Source organism: Oncorhynchus tshawytscha, linkage group LG21, assembly GCF_018296145.1.
Source record: "Oncorhynchus tshawytscha isolate Ot180627B linkage group LG21, Otsh_v2.0, whole genome shotgun sequence".
Classification (NCBI taxonomy): Eukaryota; Metazoa; Chordata; class Actinopteri; order Salmoniformes; family Salmonidae; genus Oncorhynchus; species Oncorhynchus tshawytscha.
Genome location: NC_056449.1, coordinates 5,003,299 through 5,016,737, shown reverse-complemented (window position 1 = coordinate 5,016,737; position 13,439 = coordinate 5,003,299).

The following is a 13,439-nucleotide window of genomic DNA, read 5'->3' as shown; positions in this document are numbered from 1 at the left end:
TTGTGTTAGCTAATCCAAGTTTATCATTTTAAAAGGCTAATTGGTCATTAGAAAACCCTTTTCCAATTAAGTTAGCACAGCTGAAAACTGTTGTTCTGATTAAAGAAGCAATAAAATGGGCCTTCTAGTTGAGTAGACTAGTATGTAGATATTCCATTAAAAAAGTCTGCCATTTCCAGCTACAATAGTCATTTACAACATTAACAATGTCTACACTGTATTTCTGATCAATTTTATGTTATTTTAATGGACAAAAATGTTTGCTTTTCTTTCAAAAACAAGGACATTTCTAAGTGACCCCAAACCTTTGAACGGCAGTGTAGGTTTTGATTCGGCTCATGAATTATATTGAATGTATCTATGCTCACCCTTTATATGTTAATGTATTCACGTGAAAAAAGGGACATTATTATAAGTGACTTTGTAACAGCTCCAAACAGTTGTCCACCACATGAAATGCTCACTGGTACGCTAGTTTATAGAAAGACCCATGTGCAGAATAAGAAACTTGACCATACCAAGAGACGATGAGTATGAAGAATACAGTACAAAAGTGCTGACAATAGTCACAGGAGAGCCACACACATGTTGTACTTAGAGAGAAGTGATAAAAGTCTTAAACTGTAACAGTTAGTGAATATAATGTTCCGTGTTTTTGTGTATTCTTGCATGTTTGAAAATGAAAATATAGTTGGTTCTTTTTGGCTAACAAATCATATTGAATGGTGGTAATCTACGCTCTTCTCGCTTATCTTTTTCATACTTAACTCTAATATACTGTAATGTAAAGGGGCAAAAGTATCCTAAATGTATTTACAACATACATTAGCAAAGCATGCATGTGTTCCATTAATGTAGCAGGAGTAAATATAGACAGAATTGTACTGGAAGGCTATGATTCAACATAGAGGGAATTTGTTATAAGTCATAATGTCACGTGTGCTCCCTCTTTGGCCTCTTGGTCATCAGGCTGCTCGTTATGGCGCACACCTGTCACCATCGTTACGCACACCTGCGCGTGTTCAGAGTCACCATAACTCCATCACTTCACTGATTACCTTCCCTATATACAGTATGTCACTCCCTTTGGTTCCTTCCCGAAGCGTCATTGTTTCTGTTTCATGTCTGTGCTGTTAGTGTTTCTTGTTTTGTATTATGTTATTTTTATTTGATTAAAACACTCACTCCCTGTACTTACTTCCTGACTCTCAGCGCATATCATTACACAAAGTGTCATCAGCAATGAAGTTAACTGTATTTCGAGGCGGATGTGTGTACCTATAGGACACATGGTGTGTGAGTAGCTACGTTTTATACCAATAAAATTGTGGTTATATGTAGAAACCAGACAACATTATAATCAAGTCTCTAAACTTGACAAATCAACCTCCCCAAGCCATATAAATTGCAAAATAGTTGGGAAGAGATTTTCGATGTACCAAGTCCGTGGCACATGGTTAATGAATTAACAAGCAAAATTATGCCAGATTCAAGATGTAGAATTTTTCTATTTGAATGATTATGCAACCAATAGAATGTTACATGGGGGATACAACCTTCCCAGCTCTGCAGATTTTGCTGCGAGGAGGCAGAATCATTAGATCATTTATTTTGATACTGTCCATATGTAGCTTGTTTTTGGTCACAGGTCCAGGAACGGCTGAAGAATTGCAACATTTACCTAGAGCTAATGCTGCAGATAGCAATACTGGAAGATTTGAAAAGTCATAGTCAATAAAAATATTATTTTAACAAAACATTTTATTTTTAAATTTACAATCTGTAGAAACTCTGAGAATAGAAAGGTTCAGAACTTTTGTGAAGCTACACAGCACAGTTGACAAATATATGGCAAATAGAAATCCAATATGGATGGTGTTAAGAGATAGATGGGAGGGGTTAAATGTAGCTGAAGGGTGGGACTTCTAACAAGATAACGAATGTAAAACATGTGGGATCTGTCAAATGTATATAGGTTCAGAACTTTTGTGAAATAGCACAGTTACACATAGAAATCAAACTGGATGGACATCAGAAATAGAGGAAGGCCAGGACCAAAAACCAACAAAATATAACTATTGTAAAATTGATTTTGTCAATAAAATGTATATAGTAATAGTATGTATAAGCTGGAAGTAGAAGCCTAAGTGTTATTGTTTATTAGTTTACTCCAATTAGGGGAGGGCTGGTAGGGTTGGCAGGGTATAATAAAATAAAATCTATTTAAAAAATCTATATATATGTATATATGTATGTGTATTTGTGTGTATGTGTATATGTATGCATGTTTATACATATATATACAGTTGAAGTCGGAAGTTTACATACAATTAGGTTGGAGTCATTAAAAAATAATTTTTCAACCACTCCACAAATTTCTTGTTAACAAACTATCGTTTTTGGCAAGTTGGTTAGGACATCTACTTTGTGCATGACAAGTATTTTTTTCCAACAATTGTTTAGAGACAGATTATTTCACTTATAATTCATTGTATCACTATTCCAGTGGGTCAGAAGTTTACATACACTAAGTTGACTGTGCCTTGAAACAGCTTCGAAAATTCCAGAAAATTATGTCATAGCTTTAGAAACTTCTGATAGGCTAATTGACATAATTTGAGTCAATTTGAGTTGTACCTGTGGATGTATTTCAAGGCCTACCTTCAAACTCAGTGCCTCTTTGCTTGACATCATGGGAACATCAAAAGAAATCAGCCAAGACCATACTTGGGAGCAATTTCCAAACGGCTGAAGGTACCACGTTTATCTGTACAAACAATTGTACGCAAGTATAAACACCATGGGACCACACAGCCGTCATACCACTCAGGAAGGAGACGCGTTCTGTCTCCTAGAGATGAACATACTTTGGTGCGAAAAGTGCAAATCAATCCCAGAACAACAGCAAATGAGCTTGTGAAGATGCTGGAGGAAACAGGTACAAAAGTATCTATATCCACAGTAAAACGAGTCCTATATCGACATAACCTGAAAGGTCACTCAGCAAGGAAGAAGCCACTGCTCCAGACCAGAAATGTCCTCTGGTCTGATGAAACAAAAATATATCTGTTTGGCCATAATGACCATCGTTATGTGTGTGTGTGTGTGTGTGTGTGAGGGAGGGAGGGAGGGAGGTGTGGAGGAGGGTTGGAGAGAATGGGGATGTGGATGTTTGGAGTATATGTTGTATTTTTGTATTTCACCTTTATTTAACCAGGTAGGCTAGTTCTCATTTACAACTGTGACCTGGTCAAGATAAAGCAAAGCAGTTCGACACATACAACAACACAGGGTTACACATGGAATAAACAAACATACAGTCAATAATACAGTAGAAAAAGTCTATATACAGTGTGTGCAAATGAGGTAAGATAAGGGAGGTAAAGCAATAAATATGCCATGGTGGCGAAGTAATTACAATACACCTATTAAACACTGGAGTGATTGATGTGCAGAAGATGAATGTGCAAGTAGAGATACTGGGGTGCAAAGGAGCAAGATAAATAAATACAGTAAGGGAATGAGGTAGTTGTTTGGGCTATTTACAGATGGGCTATGTACAGGTGCAGTGATCTGTGAGCTGATGCTTAAAGCTAGTGAGGGAGATATGAGTCTCCAGCTTCAGTGATTTTTGCAGTTCGTTCCAGTCAATGGCAGCAGAGAACTGGAAGGAAAGGCGACCAAATGAGGAATTGGCTTTGGGGGTGACCAGTGAGATATACCTGCTGGAGCGCATGCTACGGGTGGGTGCTGCTATGGTGACCAGTGAGCCGGGATAAGGCGGGGCTTTACCTAGCAAAGACTTGTAGATGATCTGGAGCCAGTGGGTTTGGGGATGAGTATGAAGCGAGGGCCAGCCAACGAGAGCATACACGTTGCAGTGGTGGGTAGTATATGGGGTTTTGGTGACTTAACGGATGGCACTGTGATAGACTGCATCCAATTTCTTGAGTAGAGTGTTGGAGACTTTTGTAAATGACATCGCTGAAGTCTAGGATCGGTAGGATGGTCAGTTTTACGAGGGTATGTTTGGCAGCATAAGTGAAGGATGCTTTTTTGTGAAATAGGAAGACGATTCTAGATTTAATTTTGGATTGGAGATGCTTAATGTGAGTCTGGAAGGAGGGTTTATAGTCTAACCAGACATCTAGGTATTTGTAGTTGCCCACATATTCTAAGTCAGAACCGTCCAGAGTATTGATGCTGGATGGGCTGGCAGGTATGGGCAGCGATCGGTTGAAGAGCATGCATTTAGTTTCACTGGCATTTAAGAGCAGTTGGAGGCCACAAAAGGAGAGTTGTATGGCATTGAAGCTCGTCTGGAGGTTAGTTAACACATTGTCCAAAGAAGGACCAGAAGTATACAGAATGGTATCGTCTGCGTAGAGGTGGATCAGAGAATCAGAAGAGCGACATAATTTATACAGAGAAGAGTCGGAACAAGAATTTAACCCTGTAGCACCCCCATAGAGACTGCCAGAGGTCCGGACAACAGGCCCTCCGATTTGACACACTGAACTCTATCAGAGAAGTAGTTGGTGAACCAGACGAGGCAGTCATTTGAGAAACCAAGGCTGTTGAGTGTGCCGATAAGAATGTGGTGATTGACAGAGTCGAAAGCCTTGGCCAGGTCTATGAATACGGCTGCACAGTAATGTCTCTTATCGATGGCGGTTATGATATCGTTTAGGACCTTGAGTGTGGCTGAGGTGCACCCACGACCAGCTCTGAAACCAGATTGCATATGTGAATGAATGAGAGTGGAGAGGAAGGGAGGGTAGGAAAATATGGGAGGTTGAGACAAGCTTGGCTTGGGTGGAAAACGGTGGGCAAGAACGGGTGGTTGGGACAAGCTTAGCTTGGGAGGGGAGGGGGTGAAGGGGGAGGGAAACTGGCAGCGGGAGATGGACACGCTTGGCTTGGGAGAGAGGGAAGGAAGTGTTTATCTATACTACAATGTATTTTTTTGTGACTTGCAAACCTTCTGTTAAATAAATAAGAGGGCTGCCCAAATTAGTTGAGGATATCGAGTCATTGTTTCTCCAATGTATTTACAGTGACATAACCCATAGACTTCTTTGGAGCTTAAAAGCTCTAAAAAGGCAAAGCACCTCAAAATACAAAGAAATGCTTGTTTTATGTTTATTGTGTTGTTGGTTCCACTTTTCTGGGCTCTGTTATTTACTTAACAAATAAGGAACACTCAAAATGTGCACTTATAAATCATAACAATTTTAATCAAAATACAGCTGTAGACAGAAGTCAAAGATCAAACATCAGACATACAACTGATTTCTCTCCTGAGTTCTGCCCCGAACAAAAGAAAGACAGGATCTTATATACCCCACACCCCCACACCCACATCTCCTACGTCAAAACCTGCTTGTGCAGCTAAAAGAACAAGTTATTCAAAACACAACGTTTCTGAGAACCTGTCTCAACGGTATGCAAATCTGCCCTTGTTTCGGAGATACAAGTGTCTCGCTTATCACCCTCAGTCCCTTTTCTCACATTTTCTCACAGACGCGGGGCTGCGGGTTTTGGCAGAGAGCTAGACACAGAGAGGCCTCGATATTCAGCTATACAGTCAGCATAAGTACAATGGCACGTAAGCAAATTAATAATGACATAATCAATGCTGGGGTGGTGGACCCCCAAATCAATTTGAACTCTTCAGTGTGTTAAATGTTTGCTCAGCCTACACGTTCACACGATCTATATATGTAATGTATACAATAACTATGAAAATATTAATTTATACAAATAATTTACAGGACACTTGTAGGTTTGTCATGTCTACTCCCGCTCCTCCCCTCTGGCGTTCGACGTCGCCGGTATACTAACAACCGGTCCTGTGATTCATCATTTTGCTGCACTGAAAGTAAAGGGGCTGAATAATTTTGCACGCCCAATTTTTCAGTTTTTGATTTGTTAAAAAAGTTTGAAATATCCAATAAATGGCATTCCACTTCATGATTGTGTCCCACTTGTTGTTGATTCTTCACAAAAAATACAGTTTTATATATTTATGTTTGAAGCCTGAAATGTGGCCAAGTCAAAGTCCAGACCTGAATCCAATCGAGAATCTGTGGAAAGAACTGAAAACTGCTGTTCACAAATGCTCTCCATCCAACCTCAAAGCTTTTGCTCAGCCCCGATGTTACCCCAAGCGACTTTCATGCAGCAAAGGTGGCACTACAAAGTATTAACTTAAACTTCATGAGGATTCTTCTGAAGTTTGATATCAATGTTGAACCCTAAATGGCAAAAGGTCGCAAAGTTCAAGGGGGCCGAATACTTTCTCAAGGCACTGTAAAGAAGAAATATAACATTTATGAATTTAAGCAGGAATATGATATTTTACTTTTGAAGAGATCCAACAACTAGAGGTTAAACTCAAATAAAGTATGCTATTTAATGGCAAATAAACCAGAAACACCTCTCAGGCCTCACAAAACGAACACATGCCAAATCATTTATAATTTAAGATATTTAATTAGAAACAGCTCTATTAATAACAATTTTTAAAAGCTTTTATGAAAATCGATATAAATCGAAATTAAACTACATTGGACTGATCCTACAGCCTTAAGACTTAATAACCCTGAAGCAACTATCAACAGGCAAAAAAGAATCACTAAATATAGAAAGCACACCAAAATAAATATTAGACATTGTTAAAACATTCACTTGAAGAAAAGTCCCGGCTATGGACAGCTTTCGCATACAATTATATATGACATTATGGGACAAAGTAGCGCCCCTATTTACTCAAATGACAAAACGCATCACTCAGTTCAGTGCTTCTGAGTTCCATGTATCAAACAGTTACTTCAGTTATATTAAACCAGGAAAATCTGAAGAGTCCCCTGCAGATTACAGACCCATATACTTAATCAATTACGACAATAAAATAATACTAAAACTCATAAGCATCAGAATGGTAAAAGTCTTAATAGACTTGATATATATTAATCAAACATGGTTTATTAAAAATATACACTAATCCCCCTATGTTAAGCTGTCAAAACAGTTTTAATTGGCACACATATCCAAAATAATGTATGGATTGCAAAATCGAATGCTTCTAACAGAAAATAAATATACTATATACTATACTATAAAAAATATACTTAACAATATGAATCAAACAAAAATTGATATTGTCATTAACCGAGTTCTTCAATAATTATGCATAATAGTTGTTCGATATGCATTTGATGTATAGCTGTTTAGTTACATGGGGAAATTATCGCTGATTCAGGAAATAATTTTCTGAATGACAGTCAAGTGATAAAGAGCTGGTGTGATACTGCATGCGATTGAACTGCCTTTTCAGTGGAATGTTGTGGGGGGGGGGGTTCCGCTAGCGGAACGTGTGTCCAAGGCAGGTTAATGCATTTTATGCTCGCTTCAAGGCAAGCAACATTGAAGCATGCATGAGAGGACCAGCTGTTCCGGATGACTGATAACGCTCTCGTTAGCCGATGTGAGCAATAACTTTAAACAGGTCAACATTCACAAAGTCGCAGTGCCAGACGGATTACCAGAATGTGTACTCAAAGCATGCGTGGACCAACTGGCAAGTGTCTTCACTGACATTTTCAACCTCTCCCTGACCGAGTTTGTAATACCTACATGTTTCAAGCAGACCACCATAGTCCATGTGCCCAAGGAAGCGAAGGTAACCTGCCTAAATGACTGCCGCCCCGTACCACTCACGTCTGTAGCCATGAGGGGCTTTGAAAGATTGGTCATGGCTCATACCAACACCATCATCTCGGAAACCCTAGACCCACTCCAATTCGCAGACCGCCCCAAAACATCCACAGATGACTCAATCGCACTCCACACTGCCCTTTCCTTTTTGCAAAAGGAACACCTATGTGAGAATGCTGTTCATTGACTACAGCTCAAAGTTCCACACCATAATGCTCACAAAGCTCATCACTAATCTAAGGACCCTGGGACTAAACACCTCCCTCTGCAACTGGATCCTGGACTTCCTGACGGGCCGCACCTAGGTGATAAGGGTAGGCAACAACACGTCTGCCACTCTGATCATCAACACTGGGGCCCCTCAGGAGTGCGTGCTTTGTCCGCTCCTTTACTCCCTGTTCACCCATGACTGCGTGGCCAAACACGACTCCAACACCATCATTAAGTTTTCTGACGACACAACAGTGGTAGGCCTGATTACCGACAACAGTGAGACAGCCTATAGAGAGGAGGTCAGAGACCTGGCAGTGTGGTGCCAGGACAACAACCTCTCCTTCATTATCAGCAAGACAAAGGAGCTGATCGTGGACTACAGGAAAAGGTGGGCCGAACAGGCCCTCATTAACATCGACAGGGCTGTAGTGGAGCGGGTCGAGAGTTTCTAGTTCCTTGGTGTCCACATCACCAACAAACTATCATGGTCCAAACACATCGAGATTGCCGTGAAGAGGGCACGAGAACACCGTTTCCCCCTCAGGAGACTGAAAATATTTGGAATTGGTCTCCAGATCCTCAAAGTTCTACAGCTGCACCATCGAGAGCATCTAGACTGGTTGCATCACCGCCTGGTATGGCAACTGCTCGGCATCTGGCTGTAAAGCACATGGCCCAGTACATCACTTGGGGCAAGCTTCCTGCCATCCTGGACCTATATACTAGGCAGTGAGGAAAGCCCAGAAAATTGTCAAAGACTCCAGTCACCCAAGTCATAGACTGTTCTCTTTTCTACCGCACGGCAAGTGGTACCGGAGCACCAAGTCTAAGACCAAAAGGCTCCTTATAAGAGCTTCTACCCACAAGCCATATGACTTCTGAACAAAAAATAAAATGGCCACCCGGACTATTTACATTGACCCCCTCCCCCCATTTGTTTTAACACTGTTGCTACTCACTGTTTATTATCTATGCATAGTCACTTTACACCTACCTACATGCACAAATTACCTTGACTAACCTGTACACTCACAAATTGACTCATTACATTTTTTACTTTAGTTTATTTGGTAAATATTTTCTTAACCAACAATGCAGTTCAAGAAAGAGTTAAGGGCTTGTAAGTAAGCATTTCACGTTAAGGTCTACACCTATTGTATTCGGCGCATGTGACAAATAAAGTTTGATTTGATTTGCTCACATCGGCTATGGAGAGCGTGATCACACCATCTTCCTGAACAGCTGGTGCTCTCATGCAGGCTTCAGTGTTGCCTGCCTCAAAGCAAGCATAAAAGGCATTTAGCTTGTCTGGTAGGCTCGAGTCACTGAGCAGCTCACGGCTGTGTTTCCCTTTGTAGTCCGTAATAGTTTGCAAGCATCGCCACATCTGACGAGCATCAGAGCCGGTGTAGTAGGATTCAATCCTAGTCCTGTATTGACGCTTTGCCTGTTTTATGGTTTGTCTGAGGGCATAGCAGGATTTCTTATAAGCATCTGGATAAGCGTCTTTGAAAGCAGCATCTCTAGCCTTTAGTTCAGTACAGATGTAATCCATGGTTTCTGTTTGGGATATGTATGTATGGTCACTGTGGGGACGACGTCGTTGATGCACTTATTGATGAAGCTGGTGACTGAAGTGGTATATATATATATATATATATACTCCTCAATGCCATTGGTTGAATCCCATTAAAACAGTCCTGTAGCGTAGCATCTGCGTCATCTGATTATTTCCCTATTGGGCGAGTAACTGGTACTTTCTGCTTTAGTTACTGCTTGTAAGCAGGAATCAGGACGATAGAATTATGGCCAGATTTGCCAAATGGAGGGCGAGGGAGAGCTTTGTATGCGTCTCTGTGTGTGGAGTAAAGGTGGTCTCTATTTTTTTCCTCTAGTTGCACATGTGACATGTTGGTAGAAATGAGGTCAGACGGATTTGAGTTTGCCTGCATTAAAGTCCCTGGGCACTAGGAGAACCGCTACTGGATGAGCCTTTTCTTGTTTGCTTATGGCATAATACTGCTTGTTGAGTGCGGTCTTAGTGCAGGCATCCGTTTGTGGTGGTAAATAGAGGGCTATAGATGTAAACTCTCTTGGTAGATAGTGTGGTCTACAGCTTATCATGAGGTACTCTGCCTCAGGCGAGCAATTCTTTATATTATCTGTGTCGTTGTTCAGCCACGACTCGGTGAAACATATGATATCACAGTTTTTAATGTCCCATTGGTAGGATAGTCTCAACCGGAGATCACCCAGTTTATTCTACAGTGATTGCACGTTGGCCAATAGAATGGATGGTAGGGGCGGGTTAACCACTCGCCAACGAATTCTCACAAGGCTCCCCGATCTCCGCCCGTGTTTTTCCATCTTTTCTTTGCGTGAATGACAGCGATTTGGGCCTGGTCTCAGAGAAGCAGTATATCCTATATCCTTAAAGAAAAAATCTTTGTCCGGTTCGAGGTGAGTAATTGCTGTTCTGATATCCAGAAGCTCTTTTTGGTCATAAGAGACGGTGCAGCAACATTATGTACAAAATAAGTTACAAACAATGCGAAAAATCACACAAAATAGCACAGTTTGTTAGGAGCCTGTAAAACGGCAGCCATCCCCTCCGGCGCCATTATTATCCTCCATTTTTGTCACTTCAATGAGGCCATTTGCATGGTTCAGACCAATGAGACGCGCTTTTTAAAATTTCAGCATAGAGAGTAAAGATATTTAATAAAAGGAAGTTATGTCTTCAGTGTTTTTTTGTAACATTTTTAATAGTAGGCTATTCATTACCCATGTGACTGAGTTGACAGCCTATTAGTAATACCGCATATATGGGCTTAATAACGATGTTTAACAACGATTAAGTCGGTTTCTGTTCCAAGTACGACCCCTTTCATTGAGTTGGATTTATGATAGGAAGTACCATTCTGTTAATGACTTAACTGTTTCTTGTTATTTTCTTTGTCACTGTTCCTCATACAACACACACACACACACAGTTTCTGCTGTTACATCCTGTGAACTCTGGTCTCTCATCTCTTTCCTCTCCTCCCCAGATAAGACCGAGCCGATGAACAATGTTGAGACTGACTGACACAGGCAGCGTCACTGGACAGCCATGCAGGCGAAAGGTAACACAACACAGTTTCAGCTGTTATATACTGCGTCCTCTGTCACTATCATTTCTCCCCTTTCCTAACTAGTTCAAACGGAGCTACGCAAACACACAAACACACACACATACACACACACACAAGAGTTTTTGCTGTAACATCCTGTGAACTCTACCCCTCTCATCTCTCTCCTGTCCTCCCCAGTTAGACAGGGCCTGTAAACGACAGTGAGAGTGACAACCACAGAAGGCAGCACTAGACAGCCATGCAGGCGAATGTAACACCACACAAGGTTTCAGCCTCTCATTTCTCACTTTAAAATGGACACACATGCATACTCACAGATGTTGTTGCTGTAGCAGCCATATTACAGTTTTTCTCAATCGCTTCGGCTCAATTTTCGAAAGATAATATTTTTTTTCTCTCAAAACAATAAGTTCAAATCTCTGAGCAATTTAGTTTCTTGTTCACACCAGATTTGAATTTCTTATTCATTTAAGCAAATTGCACGTGTTTTGACACATGTGCAAAAGAGTAAATACAATTGTCTACAATTTGCACAATAACTGCATGCACATGGCTTGCTGATCAAAACGGCTGAGTTGATTCTCAGTGAAATTGTCATACTCTTCACAGCTTCTAAACATCCTTTCATCGTGTGAGCCATCGCATGCAAAGTGACCCATTCAATTATCAAAATCTGTCAGACATGCGTACATGTATATTCTATAAACATCTATGACATGGAATGTTAGTGATTGTCTGCTAAACTGGCAAATTACCCTGCCAGGTGACGACGTAATGAAATAAGAATCACAATCTTACCAATCTTACCAATCAAGTTTGGAAGCATATATACGGAGCTTGCCCACAGCACAATCACTACCATTTGTGAACATGGAGGAACATCACAACCCTGAAGAGCAGCTACATGCTGGTGGAGGAGAAATAAGAAGATGTGTAAGAATGTGTGTTGGTGGTGTCAGGTGAAGACATAATAAAGGAAGAGGTAGAAGGCAAAGAATAAGAGTCCCTGATGAAATCAGAGCCACAATTGTGGACCATGTCATAAACCAGTGGCAGGTCAAAGAGTACAGCCTAATGTAAACAGGGCCACAGTGTCATCGATTGTGCAAACATTCCGTAGGGAAAACAGGTCAATATGTACTCGTTCTTTACTCTTGTTACAGCATTTCATTCACAACAATACAGCAACTATCGTCAAGGTAAATACAAGTCTGAAAAATCACAATGTACCATAAGATATGTATGAGGAATATACAGTACTAAAGCACAATTTGAATACAATGTACTATATGTAACATGATCTATTTGTGAATTCCACATGTCATATATAGGACCGCACAATGACATCATGCTGGTGGTAGAGTAGCAGTATTCAACCATCAGCAAGAACAAGACATTTGCAAAATGTTCATAGCCAACAATAAGTAGCCTAAAGTGTCTTTAAAACGTTTTATTAGCTAAACATGCATGTGTTCCATTTATGTAGGTTAACAGTGGTAATTAGTCATTCAAAACAATTCAACACTGGTTATTGAATTAAATCAGTGACAAAAGAGCAAAACGAAACAGAAAATCAGTTTGTTCATATATTTCTGCGGACCAGTAATATTATGGAGACCAAGGAATAAAACCATGTGGCAACTTTATACTTTGGAGGGGAAAAAAGAGACTTACATTTTTTTATATTTTTGTATACTGCATCAATACAATTCATAAAATATTCGAAAGGCTAATCATGTATGAACCTAGAGATATTTGGTAGCCTATGGAGGAAGAGGAAGGAAATGATTGTGGGGTTGTGGTAAATACACTTGCATGCACAATTATTAGGCAACAATTATTAGGCAAATTGTATTCCTTAGGATTGTTGAACAAACTGTCATGTATTGTCATATTATGTCTTGTTCCTGTTCTTTCTCTTCACTCCGTTTCCCTCTGCTGGTCGTATTAGGTTACCTTCTCTTCCTCTCCTTCCCCCAGCTGTTCCTCATCTCCTCTAACTACCTCGTTCACTCTTTTCCCACCTGTTCCCTTTTTCCCTCTGATTAGGTCTCTATTTCTCTCTCTGTTCCTGCTTCTTTCTTTGTCAGATTCTCGTTTGAGTTTCTCATGCCAGAACCAAACTATCGTCTTGTTTGCTTCACCCTTGTCCCATCCTGTCGGAATCTGCCTGTTCTTCTGATGCTACGTGTTATCAGGTACCTCTGTCCGCTACGACCCGCGCCTACCCAGAGAGACCAGCAGTCTGTCGCCGCAACCCAGCTATTCTCCTCTGCTGCTAAGAAGGGGACTCTTTTGTAAATATCAGAAGGACTTTCTGTTTCATTTGTCGCCCTCTCTGAGGGTTGTCTATTTTGCCATTTTCTACATCTG